The 24,222-nt window shown below is 39.2% G+C and overlaps 1 protein-coding gene across 8 annotated transcripts in view; it reads left to right on the forward strand.

Annotated features, from left to right (window-relative positions):
* Positions 1–24,222, forward strand: part of CASK (calcium/calmodulin dependent serine protein kinase) — a 372,618-nt gene that overhangs the window by 26,947 nt on the left and 321,449 nt on the right. The window lies entirely within an intron of this gene.

Genomic DNA, 24,222 nt, shown 5'->3' on the forward strand with positions numbered 1-24,222 from the left:
TTCCCCATCCTGAACCCCCCTCCCTCCTCCCTCCCCGTACCCTCCCTCTGGGTCGTCTTTCAAAGAAAATAGGTTTTGGAAAACTTTAATGAATTTCACCTGGGAATATGTCTGTAGCACCTGTTTTAAAGACCACTGATAGTGGGATGTTAATGAGTACATTTTTTATATTACTAAAGCTTTTCTAAACATTGAAACTTCAATTACCTTTATCCTGGGTACTAACACTTGGATCTCAGGGATTATTTCACTGCTCTTATTGAGGTTGGGGGTAATAGCAATGAGTCATTATATTTGGTAGGCAAATACTTGCTGATTTAATTAAACTTGCCTAGTTATTTTTACCTTATTGTAAATTTTAGTCTGTAGATCTGAAGAGGTTTCTCCACTTTGGGTTAAAAAAAAATACTTTTTGTGTGTGATAAACTTTCCCTCCCCCTCTTTTCTTTTTTCTTCTAAGAAGACTAATTCAATAGGGTAAAATTGGATTCTTACATGAATGCTAGTGCTAGTTCTGCCTGGTGGAATTAAAATTATGAAAATGATTGGAATATATTCTTGATTTGTGTGCGGTTCCTGCATCCTAGTCCATTACTTCTTTGGTATAAAATCAGAAGAATGAACTCTTACTTGAGTTCTCTATACTGATACACAGGACAGTATAACCATGTTCTTGAAGTGGATTTAGTTTTAGATGTTGAATATTTTTAATAGCAAATTATGCTAGTTGTCAATAATAAATTACATATTATAGATGTATTAATCATTTATATGTTCATAGTATTATAATTTAAGGGTCAAAATTTTTCACACTCATTTTGTGTATGATCTTCACATCAGTCCTATGAGGTGTAAGTAGGTTTTACCATTTCTTCCATCTCACAAGTGAAGGAATAAGTTTAATTTTTTTTTTTTAGAAAATGTGACTGATCCAGAGTTAAAGAATTAGATTATATTATTTAATCTGAGTTATTTGATAGGTATAGAAATCTTGACACATTTTCTCCATTGTACTATTTTGATTTTCTCTTAGAATTCTAGAACTGGGAGAAACTGAAGTTGATATAAGTGGAAAATAGGTTCTATATCGTTTGTCAGGCTCTTGAGACTTGGAGCTGAAACAGTTTTGTAGATGTACTTCCAGCTTATTGGGATAAAGTACACTGATTGATTGATTACCTGTGCCTGAAATGGACATGGGAGCAACTTATGGATGGCAAATATGTGGCAGTCAGGCTAAGTACACCTAAGGTTCTTCATAATGTTTTTTTGTTTTTTACAGTTTCTATTTTGACATAAATTTAGAATAAATGTGGTTAATTCCTTAGTGAGTTACAGAACTCTGTGAACTTCACTATGTAGAATAGAAAACCCCCCAAATAATGACTTAAATAAATCAATTTATTTTTCACTTACTAAATGAGAATTCTAAAGTTTAGAATTCCAGGGCTGGTAGGGTGTTTCCAAGATACCATTAGACTTAGGTGCCTTCTATCCTTCTTCCCAGGCATCATTAGTGTATGCTCATGGCTACCAGGTAGCTCCTGAGTCATCTCATCTGTGTTCTGGGCAGGCTAGAAGGTGGAGAGGCATAAAATGGTGACTGCCAGGTAAGACCTCTTTAAAGAACTTTCCTGTAAACCATATACAGTGAAGTCTGCTTTCATATCATTGGTCAAACTATAGTACATGGCCACCTCATCTACCATAAAACTGGAACATGTACTTTTACTTGAGCACATTGGTGCCCAGTAACTTTGGGCTTCTGATAGATAGCAGGAAAGAAGGGAGAACAGATATTAGGTAGATGATAAGCAATCTTTCCTTCAGTATACTCCTTTAGCTATCCAATCCTCATTCAATCTTCTTTCCATACAAACAACATGCTCTCCCTCTCCTCAATGGAAACACCTCCAAAGTCTTGTCTAGCTATTGTATCCAGTTTCTACGTCCTCAATTTCTTGGTGATGTGCAGTCCTCCTCAATAGGTCTGGGTATGGCTTCCTGTGGTCTGGGGTCCCACAAACTACCTCCCTCCTTCATCGTTATAATAGGTAGGAAAAGAATAGGATAAATCTTGTAAAAGTTCTCTCAAAAGAGGAAGAATGGGAAAGATAGCAGGGATCAAATACTATATTGGACAGGAAGAGCAGAAACTCCCTGCCCTGGCAGTGAAGTCCCTTTGATGACCTATCTGGCAGCCCCTGGTTCTGCTCACTAGGCAGGGTGGGATTTCCTTTGTCTGGGAAATAAATTTGGGAGGGGAGTTCCAAGATCCTTGAGGAGCTGTGTGATTGCTTTTCTCTATAGGTCAGAAATTACAGTGAGAGCTGCTGCCACTGAATTTGGAAACCTAAATACAGTGAAGGCAAGTGGATCCTTCGGTGGCAGAGGCCAAGTGGCACTCAAGCCACCAAAGGCAAGGCAGCTGTGGTTATCTAAATTGATACCAGAGTCAAAGCAGCAACTGAAATAGTCTGAATAATACAGGGGGATTCCTTTTGCCCCAGAACTGGCCCCTGACTGATCTCTATAGATTCTTTATTGTGCATTCTTCATGGCCCTATCTGAAGTACCTACTGGGCAGTATACTTTTCTTGGGGAACACACAGCCTTTATAGCTAATGTTCTGTGGATGAGGGTTTGGGGCCATGAATTATTATAGAGATTTAATACTTCCTGGCTGCTGCAGAACAGTCCGAGGGTTCCTACGATAGTATTATTCCCTCAAAAACTTAAAAGATTTTTGCTGTTTTTGCTTTTAGTAAGCTCCGTGGTGGGGGAAGCCACATTTAGAGATAGTTTCTAAGCTTGAAAATTCATCTGCTTACCAGCCTCTGTGCTCAGCCCTTTTTCTTTTAGCTTTTAAATTAATAGCCAGCAGCCTTGAGGTAGGCAGCATTCTTAATCTGATTTTTGCTGGCTGGTTTTCTTCCCTGTCCTGAAGAGAACTCTTAAAACAGCTTGGGGCTGTGGTCTTATCTCCTGCTAAGACAGCTACTTCTGTGAGTTACTGCTTATAATCACCTCAATTTGAGGTGCAGAGGCTGTTGGTATTTACAGCCCTGAAAAGCTTCAAATTATGTGACTCTCAATCTAGATTGAAGGCTGCAGGCAGAGAATGGCTAGCTCTAGTTTGATTGTGTCTCTTGTAGGATTGGGCTCCAAAGCTGTTAAAATGAAAGTCATCATATACACATATCCTGAACTGTTCCTTTATTTCTCTGAACTCTAGCCTCATTTGACATATGGTCTTATCAAATATTCACCACCACCTAACCAGTATCCAGCTTTAAGAGTCACTAACTTTGAATTGGTTAGAGACTAATGGCATTCAGTTCAGTTCAGTCACTCAGTCGGGTCCAATTCTTTGCGACCCCATGGACTGCAGCACGCCAGGCTTCCCTGTCCATCACCAACTCCCGGAGCGTACTCAAACTCATGTCCATTGAGTCGGTGATGCCATGCAACCAACTCATCGTCTGTCATCCCCTTCTCCTCTTGCCTTCAATCTTTCCCAGCACTAGGGTCTTTTCCACTGAGTCATTTCTTTGCATCAGGTGGCCAAAGTATTGGAGCTTCAGCATCAGTCCTTCCAGTGAATATTCAGGACTTATTTCCTTGAGGATTGACTGGTTTTATCTCCTTGCTGTCCAAGGGATTCTCAGGAGTCTTCGCCAACACCACAGTTCAAAAGCATCAATTCTTCAGCACTCAGCTTTCTTTATGGTTCACCTCTCACATCCATACATGACTACTGGAAAAACCATAGCTTTGACTGGACAGGCAAGAATACTGGAGTGGGTTGCTATGCCCTCCTCCAGGGGATCTTCCCAACCCAGGGGTCGAACCCAGGTCTCTTGCATTGCTGGTGGATTCTTTACCATCTGGGCCACCAGGGAAGCTGGGCAGCTTGGGGTGCATTTGCTTTTTAGACACACAAATTGAGAGAAATTAGTTCTGGGGAGTGCTTTTTTCCTAAGGACAGGAACATTTGGAAAAGACTAGGAAAAAATGAAAGAAGAAATACATGGACATAATTGCCAGGTAGGGAGTTAATCACTGATGGATAAATGGTCAGTGTGTTCTCTGTATGATCTTATTAAAGCAGAAGAAATGTAATGCTATTTTCTTATTTCTGCCACCAGATGATGCAGTTTACCCAGGATCTTGGTTCCTATCTATATTGGGAGAGAGGTACCATGGTTAAGTAGAAAGTGAACATAAAATTGTCATAAGTTCTCCAATGTTAGAACCTTCTGAGTGGTAGTCCCATGGAAAGCAGAAAATGAGAAAGGGGCAGAAAGCTTACTAAAAGAATGATAGAAAACTTTCCAAATCATAAGAAAGAAATGACCCATAATATTCAGAGTACCTTCAGTAGGCTGAACATCAAGAGGTCTTCACCAGGACATGTTATAATCAAATTGTCAAAAGTCAAAGAATTTTTAAAGCAGCAAGAGAAAAGCAACTTGAGCCACTGCTGCCACTCCCCCCTCTTCCACCCCTAGCCCCCTCCCCATAAGGCTAATCAAATTTCTCACCAGAAACTTTGTAATCCAGGAGAAAGTGGAATGATATGTTCCAGGGGCTAAAACAAACAAACAAACAAAAAATGTCAAGCAAGAATACCGTATCTAGCAAAGCTGTCCTTCAGAAATGAAGGAGGGGTAGACTTCCCCGGACAAATAAAAGCTGAGTGAGTTCTTTATCACCTGTCTTATAAGAAATGTGAGAAGAATTTTTCAAATTGATATGAAAAAACACTAGTTAGCAACAGGAAAACATATGAAAGTGTATAAACTTAGTAGTAATGGTAAATATATACTCTAATACTGTAACACAGGTGCATAAACCACTTAACTCTAATATAAAAGTAAAGGAAAAATATTAAAAATAACTATGTGGTTATTGTTCAGTCTCCAGGTTGTGTCCGACTCTCTGCAACCCCATGGACTGCTGCAGACCATGCTTCCCTGTCCTTCACTATCCCCAGGGTTTGCTCAAACTCATGTCCATTGAGTCAGTGATGCCATGCAACCATCTCATCCTCTGTCGCCCCCTTCTCCTCCTGCCCTCAATCTTTCCCAGAATCAGGGTCTTTTCCAATGAGTCAGCTCTTCACTTCTGGTGCCCAAAATATTGGAGCTTCAGCATCAGTCTTCCAAGGAATATTCAAGGTTGATTTCCTTTAGGATTGACTGGTTTGATCTCCTTGCTGTCTAAGGGACTCTCAAGAGTCTTCTCTTGCACCACAATTTGAAAGCATCAATTCTTAAGTGCTCAGCCTTCTTTGTGGTCCAACTCTCACATCTGTAAAGGACTACTGAAAAACCATAGCTTTGACTAGACAGACCTTTGTCCACAAAGTGGTGTCTCTACTTTTTAATACATTGCCTAGATTTGTCATAGCTTTTCTTCCAAGGAGCAAGTGTCTTTTAATTTTGTGGCTACAGTCACCATCTGCAGTGATTTTGGAGCCCAGGAAAATAAAATGTGCCACTGTTTCCATTTTTTTCCCTATCTATTGGCCATGAGATGATGGGACCAGATGCCACAGTCTTAGTTTTTTGAATGTTGAGGTTTCTGTCAGTTTTTTCACTCTCCTTTTTCACCTTCGTCAAGAGGCTCTTTAGTTCCTCTTTGCTTTCTGCCATAAGGGTGGTATCATTTTCATATATGAGGTTATTGGTATTTCTCCCAGCAATCTCAATTCCAGCTTGTGCTTCATCCAGCCCGGCATCTTACATGATGTACTCTGCATATAAGTTAAAACAGTCTTGATATACATACTCCTTTCCCAATTTGGAACCAGTCTGTTCCATGTCCAGGTCTAACTGTTGCTTCTTGACCTGCATACAGGTTTCTCAGGAGACAGATGAGGTGGTCTGGAATTCCCATCTCTTTAAGAAGTGTCCACAAATTGTTGTGATCCACACAGTCAAAGGCTTTAGTGTAGTTAGTGAAGCAGAAGCAGATGTTTTTCTGGAATTCCCTTACTTTTTCTGTGATCCTATGACTGTTGGCAGTTGATCTCTGGTTCCTCTGCCTTTTCTAAATCCTGCTTGTACATCTGGAAGTTCTCGTTTCATGTACTGTTGAAGCTTCGCTTGAAGGATTTTGAACATTATAGTTTAGATAAGGAGATAAATTATATTAACTATTGATTATTGTTAAAACATAATTGTACACAATGCAGTAACTGTTTATAAGGGTTGCAGTTAGACAGCCAAAGCCTGGTTATTGATTAGTGAAATGGATTTGGATCTGTTAGCTAAGATGAGGCTTGGGTATTGTAGGACTATATATATTACTTAATGTGTATAAGATTGCATTGACATCAAGAGATTTTTTTAAGCATGTTTTCCAGGCATAGTCCAGTGATGAGGCAGAATGCTTTATTTGTTAATAATCAAAGGAAAAATAAGAGATTGAGTGAAAGGAAATGACTAACATGGGCAGTTTGATGTAGAGCACTGAGGACTGCCTAGGAATCATATGGTTTGCATGTGAGCCAGCCTCTACCACCGACTTTTGGCAAGTCACTGGATGTTTTGGAATCTGTCTCCAGCTTTTTACTTTTTTGAGCTATTTACTGTATGTATTTACAACATACAGAGGAATATAAAAATCATAAGTGTATGTAGCTTAATGAACTTTGCAAACTGAACACACTACCACCCAATTCAAGAAACTAGGACATTACTAGAAATCCTCTTTGTGCTTCCTGCACTTCCATTTTTATCTTTAAAATAAGGGTAATACTGTCTTCTTCATTTTTCAGGAGTGTTGGAAAGTGACAAATTTTAAAAGTGCTTTGATTTTTCTGAGTGTTGTGCAAGTGAAATGCGATGACTCTAGCATTGTGAGTTATACCCAAGGAAGTAGGACAGGTTTTCAAAGTTGTATCTATCATAGAGCTTACTTATAGTGTTGTTAATAAAGCTGTTAAATTGGGAGTGAATAAAGTATGAAAATCACAAATCAAAGGATAGAACAGTTGTCTTAATTGTAAAGATGTATAAATTTCTGTGATGCCTTACTATGTTAGTTCCTATAAGATGTCATTCTTGGAATTCAGTAAAGCAACTTGCACATTTTTACATGTTCAGTAGATGTGAAACTACTCTTGGTATTTGAGAATATTCAAGGAATGGTAAATAAACATTGATTTCCCTGTAATAAAAGTCACATACTGAAAATACCTACAAGTCTTAAATTCACGAAATAGTTCTGTTTAGGTTTCCAAAGTTGTGATGTTGAATCTCTTTGTATTAATCTGAATGTTAATGACATTCAGGACTTTTAGGACACAAAATCCTCCTTCATGTTCTTAATACTCAACTGAATAATTGATTTCTTGCTGAGTAATCATAAATGAAATCATATACTCTTGTAGCACTTTTTGGGAAAAATTTCAGATTTATTTAGTGTGATAACAGACTGATGCTTACCATTTCTAACAAATGACACTAGCCCTAGTCACTGCAATAATTCATGCATTTTTCTGCTGCTTCCAAATTCTCCATCATCTTCCTATACAACATCTCATGGGATCTCTTTAAGGACTGTTCTGAAATTTACCTGTAAATGAAAAACAGTAAACTATGATTTTTAATTTCTGTAAGGTAAGGGCATTTTATTTGCATGTTTTTCTTTTTGATATTTAAAATTTTCTTTGCTGAGCTCCAAAGTTAAATAATCTTCAGTTATTTGGCTATTTACTTGGGAAGTCCTTAACATGGGCAATAAAGTTTTTAAAGAATAAACAAATAGAGCAGCTCTATTTATGATAAATATTTGATTGTTGCCTAGGATTTCCAGATTCTATAATAGAAGTTGAAAAGTATAATTGGCATAAAAATTAGAACCGAGTATTATTTGACTCATATTTTCATAGGCATGCTTGGGCATTTGAATTCTTCCCATTTGGCCCCTTGGTAGTCAGTGATTCTAGTCTGTTCCATCTGGGTCTTAAGTGCAGTCTGAGACAAAGTGGAGGGAGGCCATATCGGCCAAGCACTTGTGATAATGCTGCCGGCAGTGCATGCTTCACGATACAGCTTTCCCTCATTTGCCATGTGACTCTCAGTTCCTTCAAAAAACCTGCTATTTCTACATCTCTGGGCAACGATTATTTGGCATTGGTAGACGCTCTGAAAGAGATATGTAGGTAGGTGTGTTGAAGAGTGAGAGTGTGTTTTTGTTTTTGTTTTTTTTTCCATATCATGGAGAACGTTCAAAGAACGTTCAAAGGTTGAATCTAATTTGTGATTGCATTGTGAATCTTAAATGTGAGTACAGCATAAGGTAATTTAAACGCATCCAGGAAAATTAACTGTCATAACCCTTCTCAAGTACTTAAATTTCTTGTAGGTGTTTAGGCGGAATTAAAAGGCTACGAGGGATCATATGGCCAGTCCCCTGAGTAAAGGTAAACCCCTCCTCATTGGAACAAGGACTCTCCCACATAGCTTTAGAGCATGTCTTTCTCAGGCCCCAGAGGCATATTATTAAGCTAAATCTTCTACTCTGTAGGATAGGTAGGGTTTTTAAATTTCCATTGTATTTGCCATCTAGTGCACAGCTGCGGGAAGTTTGGAAACATTTGTGACTGACATTCCATAATTTGACACTGTCGTTAGTACAGGTAGATAGAACATTTCAAATTATAGAAGGTATATGTAATTGCATTTTATTTCAGATTCCAAAATTTTGTGCTTTGTTAAAGAGTTAAGAAAATGCTATCCTGAAAAAAAAAATGCAATCTGATCATTTAGTGTAGGCTCATTGAACCCTGCTGCCTTCAGTTTAGCAGAAAACCAATATGATCATTGCATGTTGCCACCAATTTTACATGATCACTTCAACAGAAAGACTGCCCAGAAACTATTGGGAGGACATCAGTCTAAAGAGTATTTGTTCTTTGGGGTAGTGTAGCATGTGTCTCCCACTCCAGTGTTCTTACCTGGAGAATCCCAGGGACGGCGGGGCCTGGTGGGCTGCCGTCTACGGGGTCGCACAGAGTCGGACACGACTGAAGCGACTTAGCAGCAGCAGCAGCAGCATGTGTCTAGTCTACCTATTGTATGACACAGTCTTATTTGAAACTTCTTTGAATCCAGGTAAAGAACATGTTCCATATCAAAACCTGTGTATTGGTCTTTCTATTTAAATGACTTTAAACACTGTCAAATTTTGAATAAAAGTAATTTGCCACAATTTACTCTTTTACTATGAAGGGTCTATTATCCTTATATGTTATAATACATTTTCTTCCCCCAAAGAATGTATAGTTCATTGATAGCTGGTTTTTGTGGACATTTTCCTTGATGTGTTCTGAGTTGAATTCAATTCCACAGGTACATTAATACTCCAGATCTTAAAGGAGGCTATAGGATAGCATCTCCCAAAATATGCTTAAAGGATTTTTCTTTTTAAAAGATTATGTGCTCAGAAGTTTAGGAAAGGCAAGTTTTAATGAAATCTAACAATTTCCATTACACCTTTCAGGGCCTTACATTTGCTTATATTTATTGAGTTTTTTTTTAAGTATTGATATAGAATGTTTCCTAAATTTATTTATGGAAACTAAGTGGTAGAGCATTTTGTAGGAATGGTGAGCCTCAGAACACACCTTGGGAAATGTGATAGGGATATATAAAGATGATTTAAAATATGAGTAAACAAGGTTTCTTATGCATCTTTTTTTTTTTTCTTATGCATCTTAAAATGTCTTTGGCATTCTTCAGCCACTTTGTTTGGAAGGAAAAGAAATAGAGAACAGTATGAAGTGAATGAAGACTGCTGTATTTTTAAACTCCAGAATTCAGATCCTAGCTCTGTCACCATCACCTCTTGCATCCATGTGTTTTGAGATGTGTGGGAGATGGTGCTTGTCTCTCGCCTTTTTCAGACCTCAAGAGTCTTCATCTATAAAATGAGGGACTAGAACAAGTGATACCTGGAGTCATCTCTACATTCGATATTTTTAATTCTAAATGAGCCTCACTACCAAAACCATGTATAGAAACCAGAATTTTAGGCGATTTATTGTTCACTTGCTTGCTTTGCAAAAATTTCCTTCATTGTAGAGAAATCACCTTTTCAAGCTGAGTTTTTAAATCAGTTTTTCCTCATGTTCACTTGTTTTTTTCTATCTCAAATCCATTTCTATGTACCTCACATGTAACAAAGTTTTCAGAAGTATGACATGTGTAAAGTTAAATCCACCCATTTCTGTAGGCATTTAATTTTTGGTTCTTAAGGGTTTTTTTGGGTTTTTTTTTTGACATAATGTGATCGACATTGATTAGTGCTGCTGCTGCTAAGTCGCTTCAGTTGTGTCCGACTCTGTGCGACCCCATAGATGGCAGCCCACCAGGCTCCCCCGTCCCTGGGATTCTCCAGGCAAGAACACTGGAGTGGGTTGCCATTTCCTTCTCCAATGCATGAAAGTGAAAAGTCAAAGTGAAGTCACTCAGTCGGGTCCAACCCTCAGCAACCCCATGGACTGCAGCCCACCAGGCTCCTCTGTCCATGGGATTTTCCAGGCAAGAGTACTGCAGTGGGTTGCCATTGCCTTCTCCGTTGATTAGCGCTAGTAGTGAAAAAGTTGGTTCTTTAAAACACAAGCATCATAAGTACTTATTTCACTTAAAACAGGTACTAGTTAATTTTCTAAAACACATACTCATGCCTCATGAAAATAAAATGTATTCTAGGATGTGTTTTTCTGTTCCTACCCATTTAAAAAATTTTTTTAACATGGAGTTTGCAATTTTCACTATTTTTAAGGGTACAATTTCAGTTCAGTTCAGTTCATTCACTTAATCATGTCTGACACTTTGTGACCCCATGTACTGCAGCATGCCATGCCTCCCTGTCCATCATTAACTCCCAGAGTTTACTCAAACTCATGTCCCTTGAGTCGATGATGCCATCCAACCATCTCATCCTCTGTCATCCCTTCTCCTCCTGCCTTCAATCTTTCCCAGCATCAGGATCTTTTCACATGAGTCAGTTCTTCGCATCAGGTGACCAAAGTACTGGAGTTTCAGCTTCAGTATCAGTCCTTCCAATGAATATTCAGGACTGATTTTCTTTAGGATGTACTGGTTGGATCTGCATGCTGCCCAAGGGATTCTCAAGAGTCTTCTCCAACACCACAGTTCAAAAGTATCAGTTCTTTGACCCTCAGCTTTCTTTATAGTCCAACTCTCACATCCATTGATGACTACTGGAAAAACCATAGCTTTGACTAGACGGACCTTTGCTGGTAATGTCTTTGCTTTTTAATATACTGTCTAGGTTGGTCATAACTTTTCTTCCAAGGAACAAGCAAGCGTCTTTGGATTTCATGGCTGCAGTCACCATCTGCAGTGATTTGGAGCCGCCAAAAAATAAAGTCTGTCACTATCTCCACTGTTTCCCCATCTACTTGCCATGAAGTGATGGGACCGGATGCCATGATCTTCATTTTCTGAATGTTGAGTTTGAACCCAACTTTTTCACTCTCCTCTTTCACTTTCATCAAGAGGCTCTTTAGTTCTTCTTCACTTTCTGCCATAAGGGTGGTGTCATCTGCATATCTGAAGTTATTGATATTTCTCCCGGCAATTTTGATTCCAGCTAGTGCTTCATCCAGACCAGCATTTCTCATGATGTACTCTGCATATAAGCTAAATAAGCAAGGTGACAATACACATCTTTGATGTACTCCTTTCCCGATTCGGAACTAGTCTGTTGTTCCATGTCCAGTTCTATCTGTTGCTTCCTGACCTGCATACAGATTTCTCAAGACACAGGTTACATGGTCTGGTATTCCCATCTCTTTCAGAATTTTCTACAGTTTGTTGTGATACACACAGTCAAAGGCTTTGGTATGGTCAGTAAAGGAGAAGTAGATGTTTTTCTGGAACTCTCTTGCTTTTTTGATGATCCAACAGATGTTGGCAATTGGATCTCTGGTTCCCCTGCCTTTTCTAAATCCAGCTTGAACATCTGGAAGTTCATGGTTCACTTACTATTGACGCCTGGCTTGTAGAATTTTGAGCATTACTTTGCTAGCATGTGAGATGAGTGCAATTGTATGGTAGTTTGAGCATTCTTTGGCATTGCCTTTCTTTGGGATTGGAATGAAAACTGACCTTTTCCAGTCCTGTAGCCACTGCTTTGTTTTCCAAATTTGCTGGAATATTGAGTGCAGCACTTTCACAGCGTGATCTTTCAGGATTTGAAATAGCTCAACTGGAATCCCATCACCTCCACTAGCTTTGTTCGTAGTGATGCTTCCTAAGGTCCACTTGACTTTGCATTCCGGGATGCCTGGCTCTAGGTGAGTGATCACACCATTGTAATTATCTGGGTCATGAAGATCTTTTTTGTATAGTTCTTTTGTGTATTCTTGATACCTCTTCTTAGTATCTTCTGCTTCTGTTAAGTTCATACCATTTCTGTCCTTATTATGCCCGTCTTTGCATTAAAAGTTCCCTTGGTATCTCCTCTAGCCTTTCCCATTCTATTGTTTTCCTCTATTTCTTTGCAATGATCACTGAGGAAGGCTTTCTTATCTCTCCTTGCTGTTCTTTGGAACTCTTTATTCAAATGGGTATATCTTTCCTTTTCTCCTTTGCCTTTCACTTCTTTTCATAGCTATTTGTAAGGCCTCCTCAGACAACCATTTTGCCTTTTTGCATTTCGTTTTCTTGGGGATGGTCTTGATCACTGCCTCCTGTACAATGGTGGAGAGTTCTGACAAAACATGGTCCACTGGAGAAGGGAATGGCAAACCACTTCAGTATTCTTGCCTTGAGAACCCCTTGGACAGTATGAAAAGGCAAAAAGATAGGACACTGAATGATGAACTCCCCAGGTCGGTAGGTGCCCAATATGCTACTGGAGATCAGTGGAGAAATAACTCCAGAAAGAATAAAGAGACGGAGCCAAAGCAAAAACAACACCCAGTTGTAGATTTGACTGGTGATGGAAGTAAAGTCCCATACTGTAAAGAGCAATATTACATAGGAATGTGGAATGTTAGTTCCATGAATCAAGGTAAATTTGAAGTGGTCAAGCAGCAGATGGCAAGAGTGAACATTGACATTTTAAGAATCAGTGATCTAAAATGGACTGGAATGGGTGAATTTAACTCAGATGACCATTATTTCTACTACTGTGGGCAAGAATCCCTTAGAAGAAAATGGGGTAGCCATCATAGTCAACAAAAGAGTCTGAAATGCAATACTTGGGTGCAATCTCAAAAACGACAGAATGATCTCTGTTCGTTCCCAAGGCAAACCATTCAATATCACAGTAATCCAAGTCTATGCCCTGACCAGTAATGCTGAAGAAGCTGAAGTTGAATGGTTCTATGAAGACCTACAAGACCTTTTAGAACTAACACCCCCAAAAAATGTTCTTTTCATTGTAGGGGACTGGAATACAAAAGTAGGAAGTCAAGAAATACCTGAGTAACAGACATATTAGGCCTTGGGGTACAGATTGAAGCAGGGCAAAGGCTAATAGTATTTTGCCCAGAGAACACACTGGTCATAGCAAACACCCCCTTCCAACAACACAAAAGAAGACTCTACACATGGACATCACCAGATGGTCAATACCAAAATCAGATTGATTATATTCTTTGTAGACAAAGATGGAGAAGCTCTATACAGTCAGCAGAAACAAGACCAGGAGCTGACAGTGGCTCAGATCATGAACTCCTTATTGCCAAAATCAAACTTGAAGAAAGTACGGAAAACCACTAGACCATTCAGGTATGATCTAAATCAAATCCCTTAGTTATACAGTGGAAGTGACAAATAGATTCAAGGGATTAGATCTGATAGTGTGCCTGAAGATCTGTGAATGGAGGTTCATGACATTGTACAGGAGGCAGTGATCAAGTGTACAATTTAGTGGCTTTAATTGCATTCACAATGTTGTGCAACTGTGTCTCAGATGCTGTGTATACTTTTTGGTAAGTCGGGCTTTGTCGTGACTTAGTTGTACGGTTGACTTTTGAACAGCTCATGTCCACTGCACAGTGGGTCAGCACCTCTAACCCTCATGTTGTTCAAGGGTAAGCTGTATTTTACATCACTTTAAACCAGGATAAATGTTAGTCATTCAGTTGTGTCCAAGTCTTAGTGACCCCATGGACCATAGCTCTCCAGGCTCCTCTGTCCATGGGATTTCCCAGGCAAGAATACTGGAATGGGTTGCCATTTCCTTCTCAAGAGGATCTTCCTGACCATGGGATTGAACCCAGGTCTCCCACATTGCAGGCAGATTCTTTACCATCTGAGTCATCAGGGAAGCCTTTCTGCTAAATTATAAAAGTATTATTACCTTACTTAGATACTGTGGGAATGGAGAGAATCTCATGGAATAGAATGGTAAGTGATTTCTTAAGAGCCTGGTGTTCTAGATCTGGATTGACTGAATCCTTTGGTAGACGTTCAATTTTTATCTGATTGCTCAGAGTTGCAATCAGCAAGTACCTTACTGAATGGCTGCCTTTGTTAGGCACAGGTACTCCACTGCCATAGATAGCATCCTTTTAAGATAATGAGTGTATCAAGCAAAAGAAGCACAGAGATATGTTTAATATTTATTGGCATACCCTCTCCCTCTGAGCTTTGGTCTTTCTGGTGGTCTCAGGTTACTGCTATAGGTTTTGCCCTCATAATATCTATTTGGCAGTGAGGCTGGACTCTGATAACTTCTATCAGGAACAAACCTTTCCTCCACTCTGAAAATGCTGAGTCTCTTGAGTATTCTCCTTCTTACTCCTGATTGTTACTCTTCACTCTTTGGGTAAATAAAGGGACTTGTACCTACAAAAAGAGATTGGTGTATTCATGTTAAGTTGCTTCAGTCATGTCCAACTCTTTGTGACCCTATGGACTGTAGCCTTCCAATCTCCTCTGTTGATGGGATTCTCCAGGCAAGAATACTGCAGTGGGTTGCCATGCTTTCCTCCAGGGGATCTAAGGATCAAACCTGAGTCTCTAAGTCTCCTGAATTGGCATGGGCTCTGTACCAGTAGCACTACCTGGGAAGCCCTAAAAGAGACTGGGAACCAGTCTAATTCCCCTATTTGAGGGAAGCTACAGACAGCTGGAACTAATAGTGATATATTGAAAACTAGAACATATGTGTTCCAGTATACAGTCAGAGAAGATGATTGTCCTGTGGTAGCTGATGAAACAGGGGTGGGTCAATAGAAAAACCTGTGAGGAAATCTCTAGTGCTTTATGGGTTTTTTTTCTGAAGTCAGAATTTAGAGCTTGGCAGAATCGAAGTATTTATCCGCCTCTAACACCCTCTTGTTAAGTGAGGAAGCCATCATAGAGTCACTGTGACGCAGAAGTCCATTGTTGCAGGACTTTCCTGGTGCTGCAGTGGATAAGAATCCACCAATCCGCCAATATAGGGGACATGGGTTCAATCCCTGGTCTGGGAAGATTCCACATGCCTTGAAGCAACTAAGCATCATGCACCACAACTACTGAGCCCATGCATCCTACAGCCTGTGTACCACAACAAAGAGTAGTGCCTGCTTGCTGCACCTAGAGAAAGCAACACTGTTTTTAAACTTGAAGAGGGAGGTTGTCTACAAAATACAGTATTTTTGTATATCATATAAGTGAATGCTGCTGCTGCTGCTGCTAAGTAGCTTCAGTCATGTCTGACCCTGTGTGACCCATAGATGGCAGCCCACCAGGCTCCCCTGTCCCTGGGATTCTCCAGGCAAGAACACTGGAGTTGGTTGCCATTTCCTTCTTCAATGCACGAAAGTGAAAAGTGAAAGTGAAGTCACTCGGTCGTGTCTGACTCTTCGCGACCCCATGGACTGCAGCCCACCAGGCTCCTCCATCCATGGGATTTTCCAGGCAAGAGTACTGGAGTGGGGTGCCATTGCCTTCTCCGATATAAATGAATACATACTATGTAATAGTTATAAAGAAAATCTAAAGTATTATAGAACATAAATAAAGTACACAAGACACCTGAGTTCTACAAAATTTCCTGATAAATACAACAGTTGGGTTTTCCCTTATGTAAAGGGGGTAAAGATTGGATAACTTCAGCAGGGGACCTTGGACTTAATGGTGATACAGGTGTGAGGAAGGGATAAGAGTGGTTAAAGTCATTGGCTCTGGGTCTGGAATCTTTGGATTTGAATTCTGATTGAACCAGTTAGTAGTGCTAGCAGTGGGGCTATGGCCGAGCTATTTAACTTCACTGTATGTACCTCGATTTCCTCATCTCTAAAATAGGAACAAAGACACTGTCTGTTTTATAGAGTAGTTATGAGAATTAAATGAGTTAATAACACCATCATGTCTTAGAAAATTGACTGGCATGTAGTGAGTGCATCCTAAGTACCCGTGATACTAATTATGTGCTGTGCTCAGTTGCTCAGTCATGTCCCACTCTTTGTGACCCCATGGACTAGCCCACTGGGCTCCTCTGTCCATGGGATTTTCCAGGCAAGAATACTGGAGTGAGTTGCCATTTCATACTCCAGGGGATCTTCCCAGCCCAGGGATCAAACCTGCATCTCTTGCATCTCCTGCGTTGGTAGGCAGATTCTTTACCTGAGCACCACCTGGGAAGGGTGCACTGCTAATAATATACTAACACTATTTCTAATATATACTAATACAGTACCTGTTACCAATGATTTTATCATTCTTATTATTGCTCTCTTTGGAAAACTAGGGTGATGGGTAATCCCATGTGAATGCGTAATCCTTTTAGGCTTCTTTGATAAGTGCAAGACCTTTGACCTATGGAAGCTTTTGACTAGTTGGATGTAAATATAAATATTTTAATCAGAATTAAACCAATATTAATGAATTTTTTGTTGAGAAAGTATTGCCCAGATGGTTCCACTAAGCCAACTTAATTCCTTGATCAATTTTCTGTATCATACAGTTAAACCATTTGTAATTTTTCTATTTTCATATTTATTTTCCTGAAAGTATTTTCATTGGGATTAATTTTTTTCTGAGTAAATCCTAAAGTCAGGCTTTTTTAAATATCATATTTTATTTCAGCTTCCACTTTTGCAAATTTGTTTTGGTACTGGAATCATAGTACATTTTTTAATCATTATACACTAATATACTAACCAATATAGTTTTTTTAAGGGTAACATTATTATGCCTTCTTGATTATTATGCTTCATTTAACATGCATTCTTGTTTCCCTGGTCGTCCTCCCCACCAAGTCCCCCTCAAGTTGATATTGTCGTTAACACTACTTTCTTGAAAACATCTCAATAACTCTAGAGTCAGAGGGCATAAGCTGAGCCTATTGTGGCTTATTAAGTGACCAGGAGTGAAGGTGTCCTCGAAGTGGTATTTCTGATAATGATGAGAGTAGCACATCTGAGGCTTGGAGTAAGCCAAGATGTTGTGTGTGAAGAGTTAAAGCTGAGGAAAGGAAGAAGGCTCCAAAATGGTTTTGCAAATGCTCTAAAGAATCTGAGTTCCTGAAGAAAGGGAGCTTCAACAGGACAAGAAGGCCACAGTGTTTAGTCAGGCCATAAAGAAGAGTCACTGAAATTCAAGGAAGTACTAAAAAGGATTATTATGATTTTCAAATACTGTTGTTTCTGATCAGTTCTACTCTAGGCAAATATGTAAGATACAGAATTTTACATTTAAAAGAGCATATTGTTGAAACCATGCTCTTGCTTTGCAGTGACTTCCTGGTTTAGGGTAGGATTCTTTCCAAGATTTCAAATAAAGCAGTAAAAACAGATTTGCTATAATGGCTTTAGCGTCATGAACTGTGGTTGGTAGTTTAATTTATTTAATGTTTTATTAAGATTGAAAGACATTAAGCATGGTATATTAGAATCAAGTACTAATCCAAACCAGTAAGCATCTGTTACTATTCATGCTTGTCTCTTCTGTAAAAAGCAATATTATGGCAAGTCTGAGTGTCTTGAGCAGTGACTGAAATAGACTGTGATAATTCTACTGAACCGTCTTACTTTCTGATCTCTATGATGTATTTTGCCTACTAGATCACTATGATGTATTTTTCCTAAGTTGAGTGGTCTCTTTCAAAAAGAATTTAGTCTTGATCAATAGTGTATTACCTATTTGGTTTCCTTAGCAGGCCTTGAGATCCATTTTATCCAAGAAATGAAAGCAGGTATGTATTAATAGCACTTTGAATTGTTTGTGTTATGGATCAGCTAAGTGTTTGTGGTAAATCAGAGGTATAAAAAGGCTCAAAAATCCAGTGTGTTATATGAAAGTAACAAACTGCAGTCTCATTAAGGACAGTAGCTCTGCATTTGTGTATTGTGAAAGTATCAGAATTTTTCCAAAAATGGCATGGTAATGGCTTTTTTGATGTGTTCCCTGGAAAGAATTTTGGCCCATCATTTCTTCAACTGATAGGAAAGTCTTTGTTATTTAATAGATTTACTAATAATGGTATCTCCAAAATAAAATGGCACTGTGCTATAGAACTCATTTCTTCTCCTCTGTTATAATAAGCTGGCTCTGTGAAGGCTGTTTGAGGAAACCCTAATTGCCTGCAGTCCTACAGTGAACTGCACACCAGATGGACTGTTTTAAAGTCTTGGTTTGGTATGCATTTTTCACCTTTTACTTCAGTTATTAGCTTTTTGTTTGACGCACTTGATGTTAAGTGACATAAATGTGACTTTCTGGGTGACATAATTGGGTTTTCATTTTTTCCCCCTGACCCAGAAAGCAAGGTCAGCATCAACTTTGCATTTTCTTCTTAGGCTGTCCCTTGAGTGAGTCAATGTTAGGTCAAGGTCAGAAATACTGATTTCTTTCTTCTTTTTTGCTAAAATTTGTAGAATGACTAAAATCTTTGAGATAAAAAGTTTTATGAAAATTTATCTTTTAGATAGTATTCAGCTAGCATCATTTTATTCTTTTTGTTTGTCATTACTTATGACCAAAGCACTTTTCTGCAAGCTTTTCGCTTATTTTATTCTTCAACCACAAAGTATTTGATCATATGAAAAAATAAGGGAAAAAATAAGTAAGCCCATGTCCTCTGCTAATGTGTTAGACATCTTATACAGGATTAGTTCTAGATGAGTTCCATGAAGTGGATTTGAACTTTCTCAGTTCCTGGGTAACATTTGTCCTCAGCAGCATATCTGCCCTCACTCTGAGTCCTGTGGATTCTGATCTCCAGGCTTACGGGCCCGTGAGTGCCTGTCTTTTTTTTGGCCATGGCAAGGTAGGTAACTGGCCAGCAGAGTCTTTTGTGAGCTTCTCTTAGAGCAGTTGCCACTAACAGCTTCACTTGAAGGCTGCTTCTGTTGAGAGTGATAGTTGGCAGCCAGTACAGACTACAGAGAAGGGTTCTGGAATGGGAAGACAGTCAGTGCCAAAGCCCAGCTTTCACCAGTGCCTTAGTTTAGTCTAGGACCAGCTCAGGCTCTGGCTTGAAAAGGATTAGCAAAAGGCTCTTCCTTTCTAAGTTCATTTTGGTAATGATTTTGCTTCAGCAGCCAGGCCCATCAATGACCTTGTGATTCATTGTGTACTGGCTTGGTTATCACCACCCTGAGGAAGGGCACCAATCAAATCCCACATAACTCAACCAAGAAATCTTAGTTGTTTTCTTCACAAAATCGTATCTGAATTCTTTGTGCATTTCAAGGAGAGGGAAAGCTCCATTAGGTTGTGAGATGGTGATCACTCATCTACTTGTACAAAATGGGATGAAAGGGGTAGGAAAAATAGTCCAGAATCAGTCACATTTTGTTAGACGTTTTGCTTAAGGAATACTTACTTGTGGAGATTTTGACTTACTTAATTTGAAAATGATAAGATTTTTTCCTCTCTGTGACATGCCTTCAGAAACAATGAATCTTTGTAAGAATTTCCAGAGTACTGGGAATGAAAAAGAGAAAGACTCTCACAGTGTTAATTTAGTCCAAATATGTGAAGGCAGTTTGTGTGGCAGGTAGAACACTTTAGCTGTTAAATTTTTACTTTTACATGAATATTTATTGAAGTGACTTTAATAACTAAGAAATGAACACTATATGTGCATTGAATATAGTGACTTCTTCCAAAGACTACAGTATGGAAAGAATAATTTTACAGAGGAGATACCTGACAAACACTGCCTCAACTAGGTGGTCAAGGTCAACACCAACAGTGAGAAGTCACGTTAACACCATGTACCTTTGATGCTGTGCTGTGTGCTATGCTCAGTTGTGTCCGACTCTTTGCAACCCCATGGACTGTAGCCCGCCAGGCTCCTCTGTCCATGGAGTTTTCCAGGCAGGAATACTGGAATGCATTGCCATTTCCTCCTCCAGGGGATCTTGCCAACCCAGGGATCAAACCCGTATCTCCTGCATCGGCAGGCAGATTCTTTACCACTGAACCACCTGGGAAGCCGTGTGCCTTTGATGATATGATAAAAGCAGAACTTCACTTCTTTGGTCTTCCTTCCCAAAACGTACAACTTCAGTCTAAGCATGAGGGAAAATATCAGAAAGATCCCAGTTGAGGAAAATTCTACAAATTACCTGAATAGTACTCGTCAACACTGTCAAGGTCATCAAAAACAAGATAAGTGAGAAGTTCTCGGAGCCAACAGGGGTCTAATGTGACATGACTGAAAGTCATGTGATATCCTGGATGAATCCTGGAACAGAAAAAGAACATTTAGGCTAAAAACTGAGGAAACCTGAGTAAAGAGTAGACTTTTGTTAATGCTGATGTATCAGTATTGGTTCATTAATTGTAACAAATGTACCATTCTAATGAAAAATATTAATAATGGGGAAGCTGGTACAGGGTACATGGGAAGTCTGTATATTATCTTTGTCATTTTTCTGAAAATCAAAAACTATTCTAAAAAAGTTTATTTTAAAAAATGAACAGTATTGTAAGATGTGGTCTGGCTCTATTTAGATGATCTCCTGGTGATGAGATGAATAAAATATTTAAGGAAGGCTAGAGGAACATGGATTGAGATGTTCCTTGAGATCTAGATGCTGATAATCCTAGTAATGTAGTATGAATTTTTCAACAAGTACAATTATTCTAAGTAGAACTGACACACTGATTTACCCACAAAAGAATTGAAAGAGTGAGAAACAGTCATTTAGCATAATCTGAAACCTCCACATGGAACATTTCATGTGATTGAGATCAACACTTTTCAGGAAACTCTAAGTGAAGGGTGGGCAACCTTTCTGTAACGTGTCAGAGAGTAAATATTTTAGTTTTTGCAGGCCAGACAGTTTCTGTCAAAACCACTTGACTCTGCTGTTGTAGCAAATACATGCTCATAGACAATACGTAAACAAGTGTGCGTGGCTACCTTCCAATAAGACCTTATTTATTGAAACAGGCAGCACTCTGGATTTGGCCTGGGGAGAACACAATGGCACCCCACCCCAGTACTCTTGCCTGGAAAATCCCATGGACGGAGGAGCCTGGTGGGCTGCAGTCCATGGGGTCGCTAAGAGTCGGACACGACTGAGCGACTTCACTTTCACTTTTCACTTTCATGCATTGGAGAAGGAAATGGCAACCCACTCTAGTGTTCTTGCCTAGAGAATCCCAGGGACGGGGGAGCCTGGTGGGCTGCTGTCTGTGGGGTTGCACAGGGTTGGACATGACTGAGCAACTTAGCAGCAGCAGCAGCAGTAGTTTGCTGACCTCTAATCTAAGTGATCTTGTTGCTCAGCTCTGTTAGGTGCACCATAATTTCTCCTTTAAGAATTCGTAAAGGAATACAGTCTGAGCAAAATAGAATAATCTTGCTTTCCATCTGTTATAAAAGAGAATACATTGGCAGCAATGTAGGTATAGATGTCCATGCATCATTGTGCCTTTCAAACCTCAAGGTATGTATATTTGTATCGGAATTCAGGGCATTTCATTAACCATGCTCTTATTAGGTTTAATCTGATTATGGTCTTTTTATTTGTATTTTACTGATTTTATTATGATACAGAATTCAAAATCCTTTAGAAAAACCCTATACCACTTTTGTTTCAGTCCAGATTTTAACCAGGGCTTACAGTAATATTTCCTGAAGTGAGTGACAGGTATTGCAATACACTGTATGATTTTAGATGGTACCCCAATAAATTGTTAAGTAAACAGTAATAAACAGATGGAATTCTCTGTAGTCTTCATTCAGGCTTTCTGATTACTGTAATACCTTTGAGAAAGTTCATGGTTTGTTTTAATATAACATTAATAGCCAATGTAGCTTCCCTCCCACCTGTCCCCTTCAAGTGAAAGTGAGAGTTCTCCTCCAGCCCACAGCCTCTGGAAATAAAGGCAGCAGTGCCTATCTGAATTTTAGTGTTTAGAATTTTTAGTGTTATTTTTTTAGTTCTATTTATTTTTAAGGTCTATTTATGGTAACTGATAACTTTTTCTGTTCATGGAAGTGATGTGATTTTTAAAAAATAAATTTGAGTAAAGAGGATTGATCTAAAAGAGATTGCCTAAGAGAAAGAGATGTGAAACGGCTCTGAAATGAGAGAGATTTCCCATTGCTGGCTTGAAGATGGAAGGAACTGGTAAGGAATACAGGTGGGCTCTAGGAGCTCTGAGGCTTGCTAACAGTCAGCAAGGAAATGGACTTTAGTCAACTACAGCTGCAAAGAACTGAAGTCTGCCAACAACCTGAATTGAGCTTGGAAGTGGATTCTTCTCCAGAGCCTCTAGATAAGAGCACAGTCTGGCTGATACTTGGATTTGAGCCTGTGAGACCCTAAGCAGAGAACCTAACTGAGCCATCTGGACTCCTGACCCACAGAAACTTTAGATATCATGAAGGATACTGTTTTAAACTGTTAAATGTGTGATAATTTGTTATGCAAAAAGAAAAAAAAAACTAATACAGCTTATAGGCTTCATTCTCATTTCTCTCCAGATTATTAGAGACAGCGTGTCTCCCTTCCCCAACACCACTTCTCCCCCTAAAAGAAAAAGAATCCAACTCATTGGTAGGTTGATTGTAGGTTTTTAGGGTACTCCCAGTGACTGAGTGTAACATGAATGGCTTGACAGAATTAGGTATTGCCTAAGAAATTCTCAAAAAAGGGAGCCCTCCTGCATTGTTGGTGGGTATGTAAATTGGTGCAGCCCCTATGGAAAACAGTTTGAAGTTTCCTTAAAAAACTAGAAATAGAGTCGCCATATGATCCAACAATCCTACTCCTGGGCATATATCTGGACAAAACTATAATTCAAAAATATACATGCACCCCCAAGTTCATAGTGGTACTATTTACAATAGCCAAGACATGGAAGCAACCTAAATGTCCACTGACAGATGAACAGATAAAGAAAATATGCTGTGTATACACACTTTGCCGACAAAGGCCTGTATAGTCAAATCTGTGGTTTTTCCTAGTCATGTATGGATGTGAGAGTTGGACCTAAAGAAGGTTGAGCACTGAAGAATTGATGCTTTTGAATTGTGGTGTTGGAGAAGATTCTTGAGAGTCCCTTGGACTGCCAGGAGATCAAACCAGTCAATCCTAAAGGAAATCAACCCTGAAGCTCCAATATTTTGGCCTCCTGATGCAAAGAGCCAACTCATTGGAAAAGATGCTGATGCTGGGAAAGATTGAAGGCAAAAGGAGAAGGGGGCAGCAGAGGATGAGATGGTTAGATAGCATCACTGACTCAATGGACATGAATTTGAGCAAACTCCAGGAGATAGTGTAGGACAGGGGAGCCGGGCTTGCTGCAGTCCATGGGGTCACAAAGAGTTGAATACAACTTAGTGAACAACAACAAATACACACACACACACACAAATATTACGCAATCATAAAAAAGAATGAAATAATGCCATTTGTAGCTACATGAATGGACCTAAAAATTACCATACTAAGTGAAGTTAAGTCTGACAGAGGGAAGACAAATACATGGTATCACTTATATGTGGAATTGAAATATGACACAAACAGAAACAGACTCACAGACATAGAAAACAAACTTATGGTTACCAAAGGGGAAAAGGGGATCAGTTCAGTTCAGTCACTCAGTCGTGTCCGACTCTTTGTGACCCCATGGACTGATAAGGGGAATAAATTAGGGTCTTGGGATTAGCAGATTAAAAACTATTAAATATAAAATAGATAAACACTGAGGTCCTACTTTACAGCACAAGGAACTATATTGACTATCCTATAATAAACTATAATGGGAAAGAATA

This window comes from Bos javanicus, chromosome X (genome assembly GCF_032452875.1).
Source record: "Bos javanicus breed banteng chromosome X, ARS-OSU_banteng_1.0, whole genome shotgun sequence".
Classification (NCBI taxonomy): Eukaryota; Metazoa; Chordata; class Mammalia; order Artiodactyla; family Bovidae; genus Bos; species Bos javanicus.